Below are 18,653 nucleotides of genomic sequence, written 5' to 3' on the forward strand. Positions count from 1 at the left end.
TTTTGGCTATCAAGCCAAGGACAATTGTATGGGAAAAGTTGAATTCTAGATCTATGTTCTTTAATTTCTCGATTGATTCTTTAAAAATATTGTGAAACTTTGATTAATGGGAAGATTGAGGGCTGTTGGTTTTTTAAAATGTGTTTGTTCTCATATATATATTTATGTAGGAACGGTTTTTCTTTCTGGGTTCTTTGCCTACATCTATTAGCACCTTTACGGTAGTATTTTGTCAAGAATCTGTGTGGTAAATGACAACCAGAGCTTTCCTTCCACAGATGCAGGTTATTTCCTTTATTCTGAATCTATGTAATGTCACTGGTACATACACTGTAATGACATTTTAAAGTCACACAAGATCCTCAAATTCACATAATTTTCGTGGGACTGATGAATGCATGCTCAGCACCTTTTGCCTCCTGACTTCTTGACTTCCCTCAAGGCTCAGAGTAAAATCTCATCTAATACACCATCTTACTCCTACCTGGATCCCTATTAAAGCCAGGGCCTTCCTCAGTGGGATTATTTCCAATTTATCCCATGCACTGTATAACATAGTAGCACATAGTTGTTTGAATGTTATCTCTCTCTACTGGATTTTTGGGAGCTCCTCCAGAGCAGGCACTTTCATCTGGGACTAGGGATACAAAGTATCCAGCTAGATACTTTGTTTATCCAATTGGATTCTTTGTATAATTTCCTGAAACATAGTAGGCACTTCATAAACAGTTTTTTTAACTGACTAAATACTTTGAAATAAAGACTTGGAAATGGAAGAGTCTTGGTTTCTAGGTTTGATTTTATTTTCTAGATGATTTGACTTAGTACAAAAATAGAACGTAAGTCCCTTGAGAGCAAAGGCTGATTTATTTTATGTTTGTCTTTGTAGCCTCAGGAACCTGCATAGTGCCAAACTTTTAGTAGGTACCTAATGAACAATTGTAGAATTTAAATAGAAATTGTAGGGATGAGAGATTTGTAGAAATACGAATTTTACAAGTCCTATTAAAAAGTGATATCAGGGTGGCTAGGTGGCACAGTGGATAAAGCACCGGCCCTGGAGTCAGGAGTACCTGGGTTCAAATATGGTCTCAGACACTTAATAATCACCTAGCCATGTGGCCTTGGGCAAGCCACTTAACCCCATTGCCTTGCAAAAATCTAAAAAAAAAAGTGATATGGAGGGGCAGCTAGGTGGCGCAGTGGATAGAGCACCAGCCCTGGAATCAGGAGTACCTGAGTTCAAATCCGACCTCAGACACTTAATCATTACCTAGCTGTGTGGCCTTGGGCAAGCCACTTAACCCCATTGCCTTGCAAAAATCTAAAAAAAAAAGTGATATGGAATTGGATTTAGTCAAAATACTTCTTCCCTGGGACTGAGATAGAAAGTCACATAAAGGCAAGAGGAAAGAAGCAGCCAATCAACCCAGTTATAAATTTAAAAGGACATAGGGAAATTCAGTCTTTTGTCATTTGAAACTATTTTGAACATTTCTTCAAAAAAAAATCTTCATTTTGTCTAAGGACAGATGGCATCAATTATTACCCTTTCTGCCTGAAAATCTACCTAACAGCAGCTGTAAGTCCTAAGGGAAAATCAAAAGAATAATATTACTAGTTGCGCTGATGAAACAGCTGTTTGTAGTTCTGTAAAATTGGGACACATTATACCCAATGCATAACAGTCTCCCATATACATTCTCACATTAGAAAGAAGTACGGAAAACCAACTGGGTAGGGAGAGCATAGGCTAGAAGTGAAAAGTCTAGGTTTCAGCACTCAATTACTGCCACATTGATTAGTCATGCTTAGTTAATGCATAATTTATATTCACTTTACTCAGTAATTACTTCTAGGATCCATAATTTCATCTAATTTCCACTACTGGAACTTCTGTTTCATCATACATTTTAACAGGAATAACAATTTTTGTATTTGTTTTTCAGAAATTGCTTTATATCATTATCAGACATTCAAGATCAGAAAACAAAAATAGGAGCTATACAGACAGGTAAGGGAATTCAGCTAAGTTCTCAGTCAATGATCTTTCTTTGATCTCAGCTTTACCCACCATGAAATAATTGTCCTTGCCACTGTTCATAGAAATTTATGAGCTAAGTCCCTTTTCTGGAAGGACCATAACTATAATAGACTCCGGTACTCTATTTAGGTCACCATCACAAATCTATTTAATATGTTAATTTGTGATTTCACTGATGAGAAGTATACCTTCCAGCTTCAACCAGAACCTTTCTTTGCCTTGGATCAGCTGGTATTGAAAATTCATTATTCTTTTAGCCAAGTCTAAAGATATGTCTATTATAGGTTGTCCTGTACACTGCTACCAAGTCTTGCTAAACGGCCTTGTTGAGCTAACATTCAATGGGTACTCACTAGATATTTGTGGAAGGTCTTGAATTTTCTTCTCACTGACCCATGTTCTGGTTTTACCTACATCCCAAGTACATGGTTTCTTCATTGCATGGAGCTAAGCCCCAGGCCCATGTATCAGGCAGGAGGATTCCTATTTTTTATCCCTGTACTATGAATCATTCATATTTGATGATGATAATCACAAACTCTGCATGATGTGTTCCAGTCTTACTTCAAAAGATGCAGTGAGAATTGGAATTATATTTGAAATGGATTCCTGTAATTTCATCAGAAAAAAAATGTTTTGCTGTTAAAAATCTTGTGTCTTTCTGGTTTAGGTTCTTAGTAAATTTTAAATAGCAATAGTTAATGACATAAAGTATTTTTATTGTTCTAATATTTTGCCATCTATGTCTCTAAAATAAGTTGATGTTTCTTCTAAAGAAAGCTATTTTATAGTCAAATGATATATTTGTTATTAAGAAAAAAGCTGTATGGTATCCATGCAGCAGGAAGAGTTGGACCTAACAATGTTTTTGTGTGATTCAAAACTAGAGATATGGTAGAACTCTTTAAATGTCTACATGCTAATAACATACTAAGTTAAAAATGAATTATTAGCTCTCTTTTGAAAATAGTTTTCTAGAATAATCCTGAAATTTGAAATTTACTGAATGTAATTTTTTTATAGCTATACATTACCGAAGCCTTCAATTGACACTGTCTCTTACCTATATCATTTCTTTCCTGTTCATTGGAAGACAGAGCTGGTGGGCAAACAATACTCAGCTTGGAGTTAAGGTAAGAGGTAAGAAGTAAATAATCTTAATAATTTTTTTTGTTGTTTTCATGAAGAAAACTGTTTATATTTTATATATAATTATATTCCTAGAGTTTGGGGTATGGAAAGAATCATAGAAATCAACTGATCCAAGTTTCCACAAAATGTAGGAAATATTGCTGAAAAGTGGTTACTCATTCTTTGCTTAAATGTTTCTAGTTATGTAAAAACTCAAAAGGCAATCCATTCTGAGACAGAGTGCTTGTCCTGGAGTCACAAACACTCCTCCAACCTCAGAAACTTAAAAGCTATGTGACTTAAGTCACTTAACCTCTGTTGTCCTCAGTTTTCTTCATCTTTAAAATAAGGATAATAACCTCTACTTCAAAGAGTTTGATGTGAGGTTCAAATGAGATATTTGTAAATGACTTAGAACAATAGATGCCATATAAATGGTTATTTCCTTCCCCATTCTATTTGATAACATCATCATTTGATGACATCAAAATTTTCCTAGTGAATCAAAACCAACTTCCTTGTAATTTCACAAAATTTCAGAGTTAAAAGTGTTTGTGTGTGTGTGTGTGTGTGTGTGCACACGTGCACACATGCACAGGGCGGGAATGCTGGAAACATCTCTTGTGGGCTCAAGAGAGTCAATTATGAAATTTTCAACATGAATATTTACACCTTGGAAAGCCACAAAAGCTTAAAATCAAGACTTGTTTCACTGTTCTGTTGAACTTAATAAAATGAAGATTAACAATTCATATTAAATTTTTAAATATGTCCTGTATGCTTGTTTTTGGAGAGCTGATTGTTAAACATTTAGCAGTATGCCCTGGTTGGAAAGGGTCCTGGACCTCATCTAGTCCAGCCCACAGGTGAAAATGAATTCAATCTCTAATGTCATCAACAAATATTCAAATGGTCTGTGATTGAAGACCACCAAAGAAAAGGAACTTACTAGCCTTCAAGGAAGATTATTCTGCTTTTTGGACAACTCTTACTATTAGGAACCCAAGCTGAAATCTGTCTTGGAAATTATAATTTCAGGTTATGCCCTAAGGTACTAAGAATAAATCCTTTCAAAAGATCATAGATCTAGAACTACAAGACTTCTAGTCCAACCCCTCATTTTGTGGAGGAAGAAACTGAGTTCAGGGAATGAATGTTGGTCACTTGTCTAAGGTTACACATTTAGCTTCTGAAGTGTTACTCTGATTCCAGAGTCATGTTGCACTTTCCATTGTATTCTCATCCCTCTTCTATATGGCAGTCAAATTGTTCCGTTATCATTAGATTTTTAATACATACTTGTTCAAAGAGTCAAATCCACAAGATTATGCTTTTCTACATTTGTTATTATCCCACTGCAAACTTTTTCAGCATAAGTGGCTCTTAATTGACATGGTGACTCAATTATTATTGATAACTATTAACAACTTATTTCTAGATTCACCAGCAGGAGAGTGGGAGTTCACAACTAGGAGAACTTAATCTAAGTACAATTACTAATAGCAAAACAAAAGATACAATGAGAATTATGTGTACTTCCTATATCCTGAGTCCCATTTCACACTGAGGTCCAATCAGGAGTTTACTTCTGCTAGGACTGCAAGTCTTAAATGCTTATCCTTTTTTTATTCCATGCTCCACCCCACCACCACCACCAATTCTTATATACCTGAGAGTAAATAAGCTACTCAAATACATTTAACAAATGTTTCAATAAAAGTCCAAAAAGAAAGAAGTCAAATAAAAATGCATAACCCCATTTAGTACAATTCCCTTGGTGTTCTTTAGTCACTTATGAATTCCCAAGTCACTCTGGCCATTTCTGAAAATCTGTTGCCCCTGGAGGAAGGGGCTGAGTCTGACCAGCCTAAAATGCCTGTCATTTCAATAATTTGACTGTTGTTTGCAGCTCAAAAAAAAAAATCTGGCCACCCCAAGAGAGTAAACTGCTGATTCATGCTGAGTCATTACTGAGGGGGTTGGGGGAGAGAAATGAATTAATTAGGAACAAATGAAACAGTGGCAGCCTATGCCTCTGTTATAAAAGGAAAAGGAGAGGGAGAAAGAAAAGTAGACTTTTCTAGTAGCTGGAAGAAAGAGACTGTGGAAGCTATTACAAAGGAACCTTTTTCTAGGAGGATGACTAATGTAGAGAGAAAAAAAAAAGACTGAGCAGAGATTGGACAATGAGAAAAGACCTTGAAGAGAAGGTAAAATTACTTACCTTTTATTTGCCTTTAACCTATCTAGAAGGCCAGTCTTTGTGCCTTCAAAGATATAGGAGAAAAATAATTAAGAGAGAGATGAAGCCAAAAATTATTTCATATTAGAGAATTACAGATTCTCATATCCGTGAGGTGTCAGAAGTCATCTAGTCAATTGAGTAGGAACTCTTCTTAAAGAATAGGTTATTCTGTATAGTTCTTGTTCCTGTCCTTCCATACATCTTGAAGTGGGAGGAGTTTGGAAAGCAGTGGTGTCCATACTGGACCAAAATTTGTCAAGACCTAGGCTGGAATCTTGCTTCCTTATAATATTAGTATTGTCATTTATATTTTACAAGATAAGGTAACAGAAATATTGACAGGTTAAATGTTTTGCCCAGATGGGAGGAGTAAACATCATTCAGACTGGTACTCTATTAATTTAAATTCAATGTTGGGATGAGCTAAGGTACCTCTATGTTATTCAGCAGTTTACAAGAGGAATTTACTTAGCCACAACATAGAAAGGGTTTTCTTTTTTCTTTTTTTTTCCATCCATCTGTATATGTATATTTTTTAAGTTACAAAATTTCCTTCTACCCTCCCTTCCCACCCTCTTCCCTCAGCAGTGAACAGACAGATTAACATGGAACATACATATTTTTGATAAACATGTTTACAGATTAGTCATTTTCAGTATGAGGAATTAGGATTAAGGGAAACAGATACATAAGACATAATTTTTATAAAGTATTCATCACATTCTGAAGGATTTTTTTTGTTTTGTTTTGTTTTTCTACCACTGGATGGGGATAACATAGTTGGTCTAATACAGTTGTCCTAGCTCTCTGAACTGCTGAGAGGAGCTATTTCCATCAAGGTTGATCATCTCACAGTATTATTGCTAAAGTATACATTGTTCTCTAGGTTTTGCTCCCTTCCTTCATCATCAGATCCTGTAACTCATTCCATGCTTCTCTAGAGTTCAACTATTTATGGTTTCTTATAGAATAATAATATTCTATAGTATTCATGTACCATAACTTGTTTAGCCTTTCTCCAATTGGTTGGCATCCCCTCAATTTTCAGTTCTTTGCTACTACAAAAAAGAGCTGCTATGAATATTTTGGAACATGTGGGACTGTTCCCATTTTTATGATTTCTTCTGGATATAGGGCTAGAATTGGAATTGCTGGGTCAGAGGGTATGAGCATTTTTATTGCTCTTTGGGCATAGTTTCATATTGCTCTCCAGAATTGTTGGATCAGTTCACAATTCCACCAGTAATGCATCAATATCCCAGTCCTTCCATAGCCTCTCCAACATTGATCATTTTTACTTTTTCTCATCTTAGCTAATCTGATAGGTATAAGATGATACTTCATAGTTGTTTTAATTTGCATTTCTCTAATCAATAATGATTTAGATCATTTTTATATGATTATATATAACTTTAATTTCTGCATTTGAAAATTGTCTATTCATATCCTTTGGCCATTTATCAATTGGGGAATGACTTGTAACCTTATAAATTTGATGCAATTCTCTGTATATCTTAGAAATGAGACCTTTATCAGAACTCCTAGTTGTGAAGATTGTTTTCTAGTACAGAAAGGGTTTTCAGTAAGGATACTCAAGTAGTACTTCACATGAGTGAATGTATCCCCATTGATCAGTAAGTCAGTGTGATGATATATTCAGGCTTGGGACTTCTATCACATTTAAAGGGCTTAGACTAGATAAAGATGGACCATTTTGTGCATTTAGATAATTAGAATCCCCCCATCAACATGACCAGAGGCTACTAGAAAGTTTCCCAAGCATGAGCCTTAGTTTCCCCTACCACCACCTCAGTCAAGACTGGGAAGGAAAACCAGCCTAAAGGTAATGTGAGAGAAAACCCTAATAGATATTTGTCCCATCACTCCAGATTCTCTTATCTAGGAGCATAGTGGGTAGAATGCTAGATTTGAAGTCATGAAGACATGAGTTCAAATCCTGCCTCAGACATTTAATAGCTATATTATCCTAGGGAAATTTTTTAACCTTTATGACCTTCATTTTTTTCATCTACAAAATAGGAATAGTTAATATCAACCTCCCTAGATTAAATGAGATTATAGTGGTGACGTACTTTGTAGAAATGTGAATTTTTGATAATATGGCTAATGGAGCACTTGGGTTGTCCAATAGAAATCCCTTACTTTTTATATAATATGAACTTACCTTGTTTTTCAGTCATATATCTCCCTGTATCCTTTATCCTGGTTCTAAACAGTTCTTTATTGGTAATGAGTTGGCAACTCATTAGTTGCTTGTGCTGATTAAAATGGTTCAAGCACACATATGTATTTGGAACCTCATCTATAGAGGATTCTCTTCAATTTGAACTGCATTGGATACCCTCCATGATGGCAAGCACATCCCTCTCCATTTTATGTTTTGCATGACTGTAAAAATCAGATCATTAAACAAAATTCTGATATGACATCTTTCAAGGACTCCTGAGTAATTTTAATATGTACATGGAGGATCCCTTGGTGGAGAATACTAAGATGACATATTCTATTATAACAGTTTTTCTAATAGCCAAGGATAAAGTACAGTGGGATTTTGTTTTTTTTAATTTGCAATGCCTTTCAGGTATTTATGTGATTCTAACAATGTTATCTGTCCCAGAACATCATTTATAAAAAGGTTTTTGGTCCTCTTCATCCAAGATTCTCTTGATATATGTATACATTAGACTAGTAAAGATTTCTAGAAATAGTGAAGACATATTGTTAAGTATTTTTAAAAGATTTCTTAATTGCCTTTTCTCAAATCAATCTCAAAATTGTATATTACCTCCAGTACAGACATTCTCTCTATATATTTAGTTTAGTCCAATTCTTTGCTCTTCATACTTTTATTTGTTCCTACTTTTATTTATTTATTTTTATTTATTCAGGAAATACATTGGGAAATTTCAAATATTATTCCTAAAAGTGGTGCTTCCTCTACCTTTGATGGAGAATTTGTTATGTGAATCTTCCCAGATCTTTTTCTATTCTGATTCTGTCAACCTACTTCTAGTCTTTCCTTATTGTTATCCAATCATGTCCAATTCTTTTTGACCCCTTTTGAGGTTTTCTTAGCAAAGATACTAGAGTGGTTTGCGATTTCCTTCTCCATCTTATTTTACAGGGAAGAAACTGAGGCAAACAGGGGTAAATGTCTGAAGCCTGATTTGAATTCAGGTAAGGGAATCTTGCTGACTGTATCTTGGTACTCTATCTATTGTACCACTAGCTGCCTTCAGAATAATATGGATTAATTGGATCTCCTTCTGAGCTCTAGAATTTTTTTCCCCTCTCCACTGCATTATGAGATGGTACTGTGCAAATCTTCTACCATCCAACTCCATAATATTTTACAAAGAAAAACTATGTTCAGAATAGAAATGGGTGCATGTATTTTAATGGGTAGGGAATCAGAAGTATTTCAAATGTTGGCAATTTTTTACTACATTGATAACATTCTAAATTATAATAAACTATTTTCTTTTAGATAGTGAACATTTATTGAGCAATATTAGACATACAAGAGAGCAGTTGGGTACTTTGCATCTGAAATACTCCCAATTCCAATGGAACTCTTGCCTTGGGGCCCATTGTCCTAATTAGTTGCCTCACTTTTGCACTACATCTAGAATTGGCTTTAGCCATCCTTCACTCACTAGTCCTCTGCTTTTCAGTTCCAATGCCACTTTGTGCTTACCTATTCTCCTTTCCCTAAGTGAACTTTTATTTGGAGAGAGATAAATCAAGAATAATAGATTGAGAGAGCTGTTTGTCTTCCAAAGAAAAATGTTGGCAGTAAAGATTTTAGAGCTTTTATCAAGTCTATAATTATTCTTAGAAAGAGTCAATCTATTCTCCTCCCATCATTCCTGTAATTTCCCAAACCAAAATATTTTTATAACTGGCCCCACTTCTCTGCCTGATAAAAAAGTAAACTTGTTGAGAGCAGGAACTGTCTTGACTTTTGATTTTTATTTCAAGCACTTAACATATGTGTAAAGCACATAGTAAAAACTGATAGGATCATAGATTTAGAACTGTAAAGGAACTTAAAGGTCAAAGAGTCCAACCCTCTTCCCCTACCACCACCACAAGCACTTCAAATATACCTTTATAAAATGATTTTCATTTTTAAAAAATCATTATAAAACTTTGACTATATTTATACTTTTTGAAGTATTGCTGATTTGAAAAAACTTATTAACAAAGTACTTTGGGCCTGGTTTAAATTTGAAGTTTCAATGGAGTCATATTGACTTCATTTATGATCATTTCTGATGATCAGTTTTCTATACAAGTAGATTAGATTTGACACAAATATCCTAATTTTTCTTTCATGTTTATGATAACATTTAGCTTTGATGGCCTGCATCATCTTGGTTTTGCAGGTTTATATAAAGAAAGTTTATACTTATTTTTGATTGATCCCCCAAAGCAGAACTGAAACCAATGAGTGGGAATTGAGGGAAAGTAGGTGGGAAAAAAACTCACAACTAGAGCTATCTAGAAACAGCTAGGTTCCATAATGGTTAGAGTGCTGGACCTGGAGTCAGGAAGACATCTTACTAACTGTGTAACCCCAGGCAAGTCACTAAACCTTTTTTGCCTTGTTTCCTCATTTATAAAATGATCTAAAGAAGGAAATGCCAAACCACGTCAGTATCTTTTCCAAGAAAACCCTCAAAAGAGTAAAGAATTGTCATATATAACTGAAAATGACTAAATAATAACAAAATCCGAATGGGCTGTTACAGTAGATAGTAAGTTTCTTGGCACTGGACAACTTCAAATGAAAGCTGATGAACCATTATTTGATCCTTTTGAAAAAACAATCCACTCCTTAGGGAGGAGTTAGGCTTAGATGTCCAGTGTTCTTATCAGCTATTTGGAATTCAAACAAGATGTAAAAAAGTAATAGACACAGTCAAAAGAAATATTCTATTTCATATTTTAAAACTTATATCTATCCCACAAAAAAGATTCTTTTTAAAATTGTTGTTTTCAAAGATCTGTTTCTCTGTCTACTTCTTTTTACTGACCTTTGAGAAAGCAAGAAAAGCTTTATTTAAAAAATTCCTTCACAGCTTCATTTCCTGAAGAGCCTCATTAAGGGAATCAATTGGCAATCATTAAACACCTATTATATTATATAATCATTGTGCTAAGACTTGGGAATGCAAAGAATGGCAAAAAACAATCCCTGCTCTCAGGGAGTTTATATTCTAATCCACTATAAATAATTAAGTATGTACAAGGTCCACACAAGTAGATGGCCATTAATTTTAGAGGTTTGAGGGTATTGATAAACCCCTACCAGCACAGCCCAAATGACAAATGAGTGTTAAGGGAGCTAGGGAAAGACAGCAATACAAAGTGACTGTTGGAAACCTGATGGGGGGCGGGGTGTTAGAGTTGTAAAAAATGCCATCCTTATCCAGAGGGAAAAAATATAGAGTCTGAATACAGACCAAAGCATACTATTTTCATTTTTTAACACTTGTTTTATGATTTTTCCCTCTTGAGTTCTGATTCTTCTTTCATAATGTGCCTAATATGTAAATATATTAAACATGATTGTACAGGTCTTGAGGAGGGGAGGAGAGGTAGAGAGATAGAATAATGTGAAACTCAAAAGCTTAGAAGAAGATGGATGATGAAAACTATCTTTGCATGTAATTAGAAAAAATAAAGTAACATTAAAAAAAAGAATGAACATTTCATAAAGTCTGGCATTCAGTTTATTTGTCATAAGGACTAATGGGGTTGCATAGCACAATATCTCCTGGAGAAATTATTTTATTCAACAGTTGATATATAATATATTTTGTTTAAGAAGGCAAAGTATGCAATAGAACCAAACTTTTAAAAACTGATTTTTATATGTTATTAATATTTCACCAGCATACTTCATATTGGCCAACCTTGGTCAATAGCTTTTTTTTTTTGAGACAAATTCTCTCAAGGTAATAACAAAGACTCCCTTTCCAAATAAGGACTTTCAGAAATGTTTGATGAAATCATATGTTTTAGAACAATATTATCTTATATATATATTCTTTACTTAAACATGTGAATATGCATTTATAGATGGATGTATGTGAATATATGCAAATTTAGTATATCCTGAGGTTCAAAGGAGAACTTTTATATATTAGATGCATGAGCTTTAGCATATAAATTGTTCTACTTAAGTGAATTTTCCTGATGCCAAATAAAATTATTACAGTTCATTCAACAATATACATAATTTAGATGTCCTTTTCTTTTTCTCAAGGATTTAATTAAATTTATTAATTTTAAATTTAATTTAATTAAATCCTCAAGGATTTAAAAATTATATTTATGTATTATATATGTTTGTATATATGCATACACATACATATTAGAGAAATCAAGACAGAGTATCTGACAACTTAGTCCAGCTCATTATTGAATGTGTATGGATATATAGATAAATCTGTCTACACATACATACACAGAAAGAAATACGGAAGTAATATAGCATTATTTCTTACTTTTTAGGCATTCACAATCTGGTCATTGTAAATGGTATTGGTAGAATAAAATGGTAAACCTGTTCCAAATGTTCTTTTTGATATTCTATCTTCAAATCAATAAATACTGACCTTCAAAAATTGACATTTTCCAAAAAAAAAATCCTTAAGGCACAATTTAGAAATAGAGTGAAAAGGGCATGTATTGATCTTTAGTAGATACTTTTGGCTATAGCAAAAAATTAAAAGCCAAGAGGGTGCCTTAAATTGGGGAACAAACTGAACAAACTGTTGCATATTAATATGATAATGCTGTACTGTACTAAATGTGACTAATTCAAAGAAACTAATCCAAAATCTGGATAAATTGGTGCAATGAAATGATGATCAATAGAACAATTTTCACGATAACCACAACAGTTTAATATGAAACACTTTGAATGACTATAGATTTCTAATCAATAAATTCATCAATTATGACTTCAGAAATTGATGAACATTTAATCTATCTCTGGACAAAAAGATAATGAATTAGAAGTACAAAAAAGTAACCATTTTCTGATGTGATCATTATCTTTTCTTCTATTGCTTATTTTGAATATGCTTATATTCAAGGAAAATGCTTCTTTGGAGGGAGGAGTAGATAATATACAGTAACAAGAAAAAATGAAGTGAATTGCATCAGTGAAACATTATACAAGAAAGTCAACTACAACAAAAGTTCTCCTTCACATACAGTCCATTTTTTTCTTGTGTACACTAAAATGTTTATATTAAATTCATAATAAAGGGAAAAAATTTAAAGACCTGTGTTTTAATTTCAGCTGTGTGACTAATCTACAGAACCTATATAACATGGGACAAATTAACTTCTGTCAGTTCTCATATGTAGCTAAGATGATATATGAGCTCTTTTCAAACTCTAGAGTTTTATAATTTTTAACTATTTTCTAGTCTCTCAAAGATAGTTCTTTTAAAATTATCTCAAGTAAATGTGATCTTTTGACATTAGTGTATTTAGGGAATTAGCAGGTTATATGCTATTTTTCATGAATTCACAATGTCTGGAGTCTAATGGAAAGAGTACTAAGTAGTTATCAGTGGACTTGTCCAAGAGTTCTGAATATATTATTGAATCTTTCTCAATTTTCTTATCTGTAAAAAGGAAATGTTATCTATCCTATGCATTCCACAAAGATGAGAATGATCTCAAAGTACCAAACAATATGTAAGCAGTCAGGGTTAAGTGATTTGCCCAAAGTCACACAGCTAATAAGTATCAATTGAATGAGGCTGGATTTGAGCTCTTATCCTCCTGATTCCAAGGCAGTGCTCTTTTTACTGTACCACCTAGCTGCTTCTGCTGGGTGGTCCTGTACCAATAGCTCCCATGTCTCACAGTGGATTCCATAGAGATCGTAAGAATGTCACTTCTTCTGACCTCCATGTGAGCACCTGTATTGAATGAGCTGTCTGTAAAACAGTTTTTTAGGCAAATATACTTTTAGCATTTGAACAATATGGCCATTCCATCAGAGTTGCATTCTTTATAGTAGAGTTGAATGCTTGATAGTTCAGCTCAAAAAAGAACTTAAGTATCTGACACTTTATTTTGCCAGGTGATCTTCAGAATCTTCCTAAAGCAATTCAAATGGAAGCAGTTCAGTTTCCTAGCATGGCACTGGTAGACTGTCCAGTTTACACAAGACTACAGCAATGTGGTCAGCATAATGGCTCCATAGATCTTCAGTTTTTTAGGTAATCTGATACTTCTTTACCATAATTTGCTTTAGAGCCTCCCAAACCTAGCTCTGGCAATACATGCATCAACCTCATTATCTATTTGTATATCCCTAAGGATATCTGGGAACTCTGAGGGAGGAGTAAAATCTAACCTACCTGACCTTCCAGACAGTGAGCATCATAGTAGTTGTGTCATATATGGGACCTTGTCTGGAATAAAATTGGACCTTTTTTCCAGTGAACCCTAGAGAGATTTCAATGAAGAACAATATTTTAATAAACTTTTAGTGAAATTTGCTATTTTCTCATTTTATTTTATTTTTCAATTAAAAAGCATTTATTTTCTTTTTCTCATGCATACTCAGTTTAAAAGAAAAAGAAAAAGAAAAAAATTCTTGTTATATATATATATATATATATATATATATGTGTGTGTGTGAAATCAAACAAAACAAATCCCCACATTATCCATGACAAGTATATTATCTCCTTCTGCATCTTGACTCTTTGTCAAAAAAATAGGTAATATAGTTCTCTGCAATCACAATGATCATTGCATTGACAAGAGATTTTAAGTCTTTCAAAGTTATTGTCTTCACAATATAAATTGTTCTCAGTTTATACAAGTTTTTTCTTTTTTCTTTTTCTTAATTTGTAATTTTTTAAACAAATACAACCCCCCATACAATTTCATGTGCAATAAGTATTCCCAGATTTCTCTGACCCAATGTCTTTTATCATTATTTATAGAGTAGTAATGTTCCAATATGTTCAAAGACCATAGTTTGCTTAGCCATTCCCTAAATAGTAAAGTTCATCATTTTCTTAATTGAGAGTATATTGGAGAAAATGATAAATTTATTATAGCACTGAGTAAATTCTTAGAAGAGGATGGAAATTTATAATTTTGAAATGCTTGATTTTCTTAAAAAGGAGAATTGGAATTTTGATCATGGTGATGGGGAATACCTTTTTTTTCTTGAGCAGTCAACTTATTAAGTCTTTTCTAAGCATAAATTATCATAAATTATTCAAAGATGACCAAAATAGTATTTTTATTCTTTTTTATTTTATATAGGGGAGAGTGCAAATGCAATCTCCCACTATCATAAATTATGCAGTTGAGTTTCCTGCATTTGGGGAAATTGCAGGGGTCAGCCCATCCAGAGTGCAATGATAAGCCTCACCCTGGAGAAACCACCTTCATGATCACGGAATCACCCCTGAGAAGCAAGTAGTATGTTTATTCTTAATTATTCTTATTTATTAATTATTGTTAGTTATTGACATTCCATGTCAAGCCTTGGAATGAGGGATTAATTTAAACACATACCATACTGAAAGTTATTGTGAGAGGATGTTAATGCTCCCAAATTTGTAAAAGGACAGTAATGTTCAAGTTAGAGTTTTTTTTAGAAGTCATTGTAGAGAATCATGAAACACCAAATCTCTGATTTGGAAGGGAGCACATTAGTTATTATCCTCATTTTACAGGTGAGAAAATGAAGGGTGATTTACCTTGGGTCACACAGCTAGGGTCTGAGATCTGATTTGAACTTGGGTCTTCTGGACTTCACTCTGTCAACTGTATCACCAATTTTAAAAAGAAAAGAATAATAAATATCAGCTGTACTCACTTAAAAACCAATGGGGAGGGAGGCGGAGCCAAGATGGTGACAAGAAGGGATCCAGTCTTAGGCGCTCTCTGATAAAACTCATAAGCTAAGGACTCTAAACTTTCGAGAGACAGAACCCACAAAGGGACCCAGTGAGGCAATTCTGCTACTCAAGGAAACCTGGAAAAAAGCAGAAAGGCTTTGCTCCCCGGGGTCAGAGGGGTGGCCCACCAGAGCCAAAGAACTTCAACCTCCCGGAGGCAGCCCCAGGGCGCTGGGAGTCACAGCTCACAGCAGCGGGGGAGTCTCCTGAGCTGCACCCCAAGGAGCACTGGGCACAAAGTGGGGGAACAATGGGGAAACTCTGCCAGAGTGAGCGTGTGAATCCCAGCCCTCAGGGCACACAGCAAGCAGCTTGGTCTTTCAGCCCAGATCCAGGAAACAGAATCAGGCAGAGTCAGTATGCAGGAGCCTCCAGGACATGAGCCCATTGAGCTGAGTGAGGGGAGTGAAGAGAGACTGAAGAGCTCTTCTGTCCTCTGCCTCTGGAACAGGACTCTGGGGCTCTGACCACATTCAGATCCTGATAGCAGTCTAGGCCCCCCCATAGAACAGCAGCCCCCCCCCCAGCCCTGTGGCAGAGGGGAGCGCTTATGGTCATTCACAGACCAGAAGGGAGGACAGAGCCTCACACACTGAGACCCTTGTGGGAGTGTCCCAAAAGCTCAAGAAGCACCCCAAAACCAGGCCCAGGCTGGGAAAATGAGCAAGCAGAGAAACAAAAGGAAGACTATTGAGAAATATTTTACAAATGAGCCCAAGAAGGATCAAAACACTCAGTTGGAAGATGAGGAAGCACAAGCTCCTGCATCTAAAGACTCCAAGAAAAACAGAAATTGGGCTCAGGCTATGACAGAACTCAAAAAAGACTTTGCAAATCAAATGAGGGAGTTGGAAGAAAAACTGGGAAAAGAAAGGAGAGAGATGCAGGAAAAGCATGAAAATGAAGTCAGCAGCTTAGTCAAGGAAATCCAAAAAAATTCTGAAGAAAATAGCATGCTAAAAACCAGCTTAGGTCAAATGGATAAAACAGTTCAAAAAGTTGAGGAAAAGAATGCTTTAAAAAGCAAAATTGGCCAGATGGAAAAAAGAGATAAGAAAACTCTCTGAGGAGAACAAATCCTTCAGACAAAGAATAGAATTCAGGGAGATTGATGAATTTACCAGAAATCAGGAATCAAGACTTCAAAACCAAAAGAATGAAAAATTAGAAGAAAATGTGAAATATCTCATTGAAAAAACAACTGATATGGAAAACAGACTTAGGAAAGATAATTTAAAAATTATTGGAATACCTGAAAGTCATGATCAGGAAAAGAGCCTTGACATCATTTTCAAAGAATTACTACAGGAAAATTGCCCTGATATTCTAGAAGCAGAGGGCAAAATAGAAATGGAGAGAATCCACTGATCCCCCCAAGAAAGAGATCCCAAAAAACCAACCCCTAGGAATATTATAGCCAAGTTCCAGAACTCCCAAGTCAAAGAGAAAAATATTACAAGCAGCCAGAAGGACACAGTTCAAATATCGTGGAGCTGCAGTCAGGATCACACAGGACTTAGCAGCAACTACATTGGAAGCTCATAGGGCTTGGAATACAATATACCGGAAGGCAAAAGAGCTTAGAATGCAGCCAAGAATGAACTACCCAGCAAGGCTGAATGTCCTCTTCCAGGGAAAAAGATGGACTTTCAATGAACCAGGGGAATTTCAAATGTTCCTTTTGGAATGTCCAGAGCTGAACAGAAAGTTTGATCTTCAGATACAGGACTCAGGTGAAGCATGGAGATTGGAGAGAGGGGAAATATGAGGGACTTAATGAGGATGAACTGCATGTATTCCTGCATAGAAAAATGACACTGATAATACTCATATGAACCTTCTCAGTTAATAGAGCAGGTAGAGGGGGCTTTTATAGTTGAAGCACAGGAGAAAGCTGAATTTGAAGATAAAATATGGTGTAAAAATGGAGTCAATAGAAAAAAAGGGAAATGGAATGGGAGAAAGAAAAAGGAGAGGGGGGATAGTCCAAGATATTTCACATAAGTTTTTTTTTATTACAATGAGCTATTGCAATGATATGGAAGGAGGGAGGCAAGGGGGAATGAGGGAACCTTTGCTCTCATCAGAGATGGCTAGGAGAGGAAACAGCAAATATACTCAATGGGGTATAGACATCTGGAGTAAGAAGGAGGGGGAAGCAAGGGGAAGGGGTGGGGATGTAAACAAAGGAGGAGAGGATGGACCATGGGGGGAGAGTGGTCAGATATAACACATTTTCTTTTTTACTTCTTGCAAGGGGCTGGGATTGGAAGGCTTTCCCAGGACCATAGGGCCAGGTGGATTCTGGGCCTAAGGGGTGGTATGGGGGCTCAGGGCTTCTTGGCCCCAGGACCCCTGGTCTGCTGTGCCACTCAGCAACCCTACAGCAGAGTCAGAATGAAAGGAGAAAGAAAATATAGTACATGGTAGTGGAGAAATAAGAAAGGAGGGAGTTGCGATCAGCAATGGCAATGTTGGAAAAATATGGAAGTAACTTTTGTGATGGACTTATCATAAAGAATGTGATCCACCCGTGACAGAGTTGTTGGTGTTGGAACAAAGACTGAAGCACATTTTTTTGTTATTATTATTTGGGGGAGGGTGCAGGGCAAGTGGGGCAAGGTGGCCTGCCTGGGGCCACATAGCAGGGTGATCTTTGGGTGTCTGGGGCCAGATTTGGACCCAAGTGCTCCTGGATCAAGGGCCAATGCTCTGTCTGCCACTCAGACACCCCTACTATTATTACTATTTCATTTTATTTTGGGTCTTTTTTTTTCTTCTTTTTTGGTTTTTGCAGGGCAGTGGGGATCGTGTAGCTTGCATGTCACATGGCTGGGTGATAGTTGGGTTTACAAGGCTGTATCTGGTGCTCGTGGCTCCAGGGCTGGTGCTTTGTCCATTTTGCAACCTGGCCATACCTACAATTATTACTATTATTTTTTTTAATTTTAATTTTTTTCTCTCCCCTTTATTTTTTTCACCCAAGCAAGTCTATCTATATTCATGGGGGGAGGGGTATTTTGTTTACTTGTAAACAAGAATATTTTATTAATGTAAAAAAAATTTGTACAAAATGAGAATAAAAAAATAAATTAAAAAAAAAACCAATGGGGAGGCAGCAAGGTGGCACAGTGGATAGAGCACTGGCCCTGGAGTCAGGAGGAAGTGAGTTCAAAGTCAGCCTCAGACACTTAATAATTATTTAGCTGTGTGGCCTTGGGCAAGCAACTTAACCCCATTGCCTTGCAAAAACTAC

The 18,653-nt window shown here is 35.5% G+C and overlaps 1 non-coding gene and 1 pseudogene across 1 annotated transcript; one reads left to right on the forward strand and one right to left on the reverse strand.

Moving 5' to 3' along the window:
* The window catches only part of LOC141497354 (stearoyl-CoA desaturase-like), a 66,064-nt pseudogene that overhangs the window by 691 nt on the left and 46,720 nt on the right, over nt 1-18,653 (forward strand).
* LOC141503740 (U1 spliceosomal RNA) lies at nt 14,756-14,916 on the reverse strand. Its single transcript, XR_012473063.1, has one exon. It is a non-coding gene; the product is annotated as a U1 spliceosomal RNA (small nuclear RNA).

Source organism: Macrotis lagotis, chromosome X (genome assembly GCF_037893015.1).
Source record: "Macrotis lagotis isolate mMagLag1 chromosome X, bilby.v1.9.chrom.fasta, whole genome shotgun sequence".
NCBI lineage: Eukaryota > Metazoa > Chordata > Mammalia > Peramelemorphia > Peramelidae > Macrotis > Macrotis lagotis.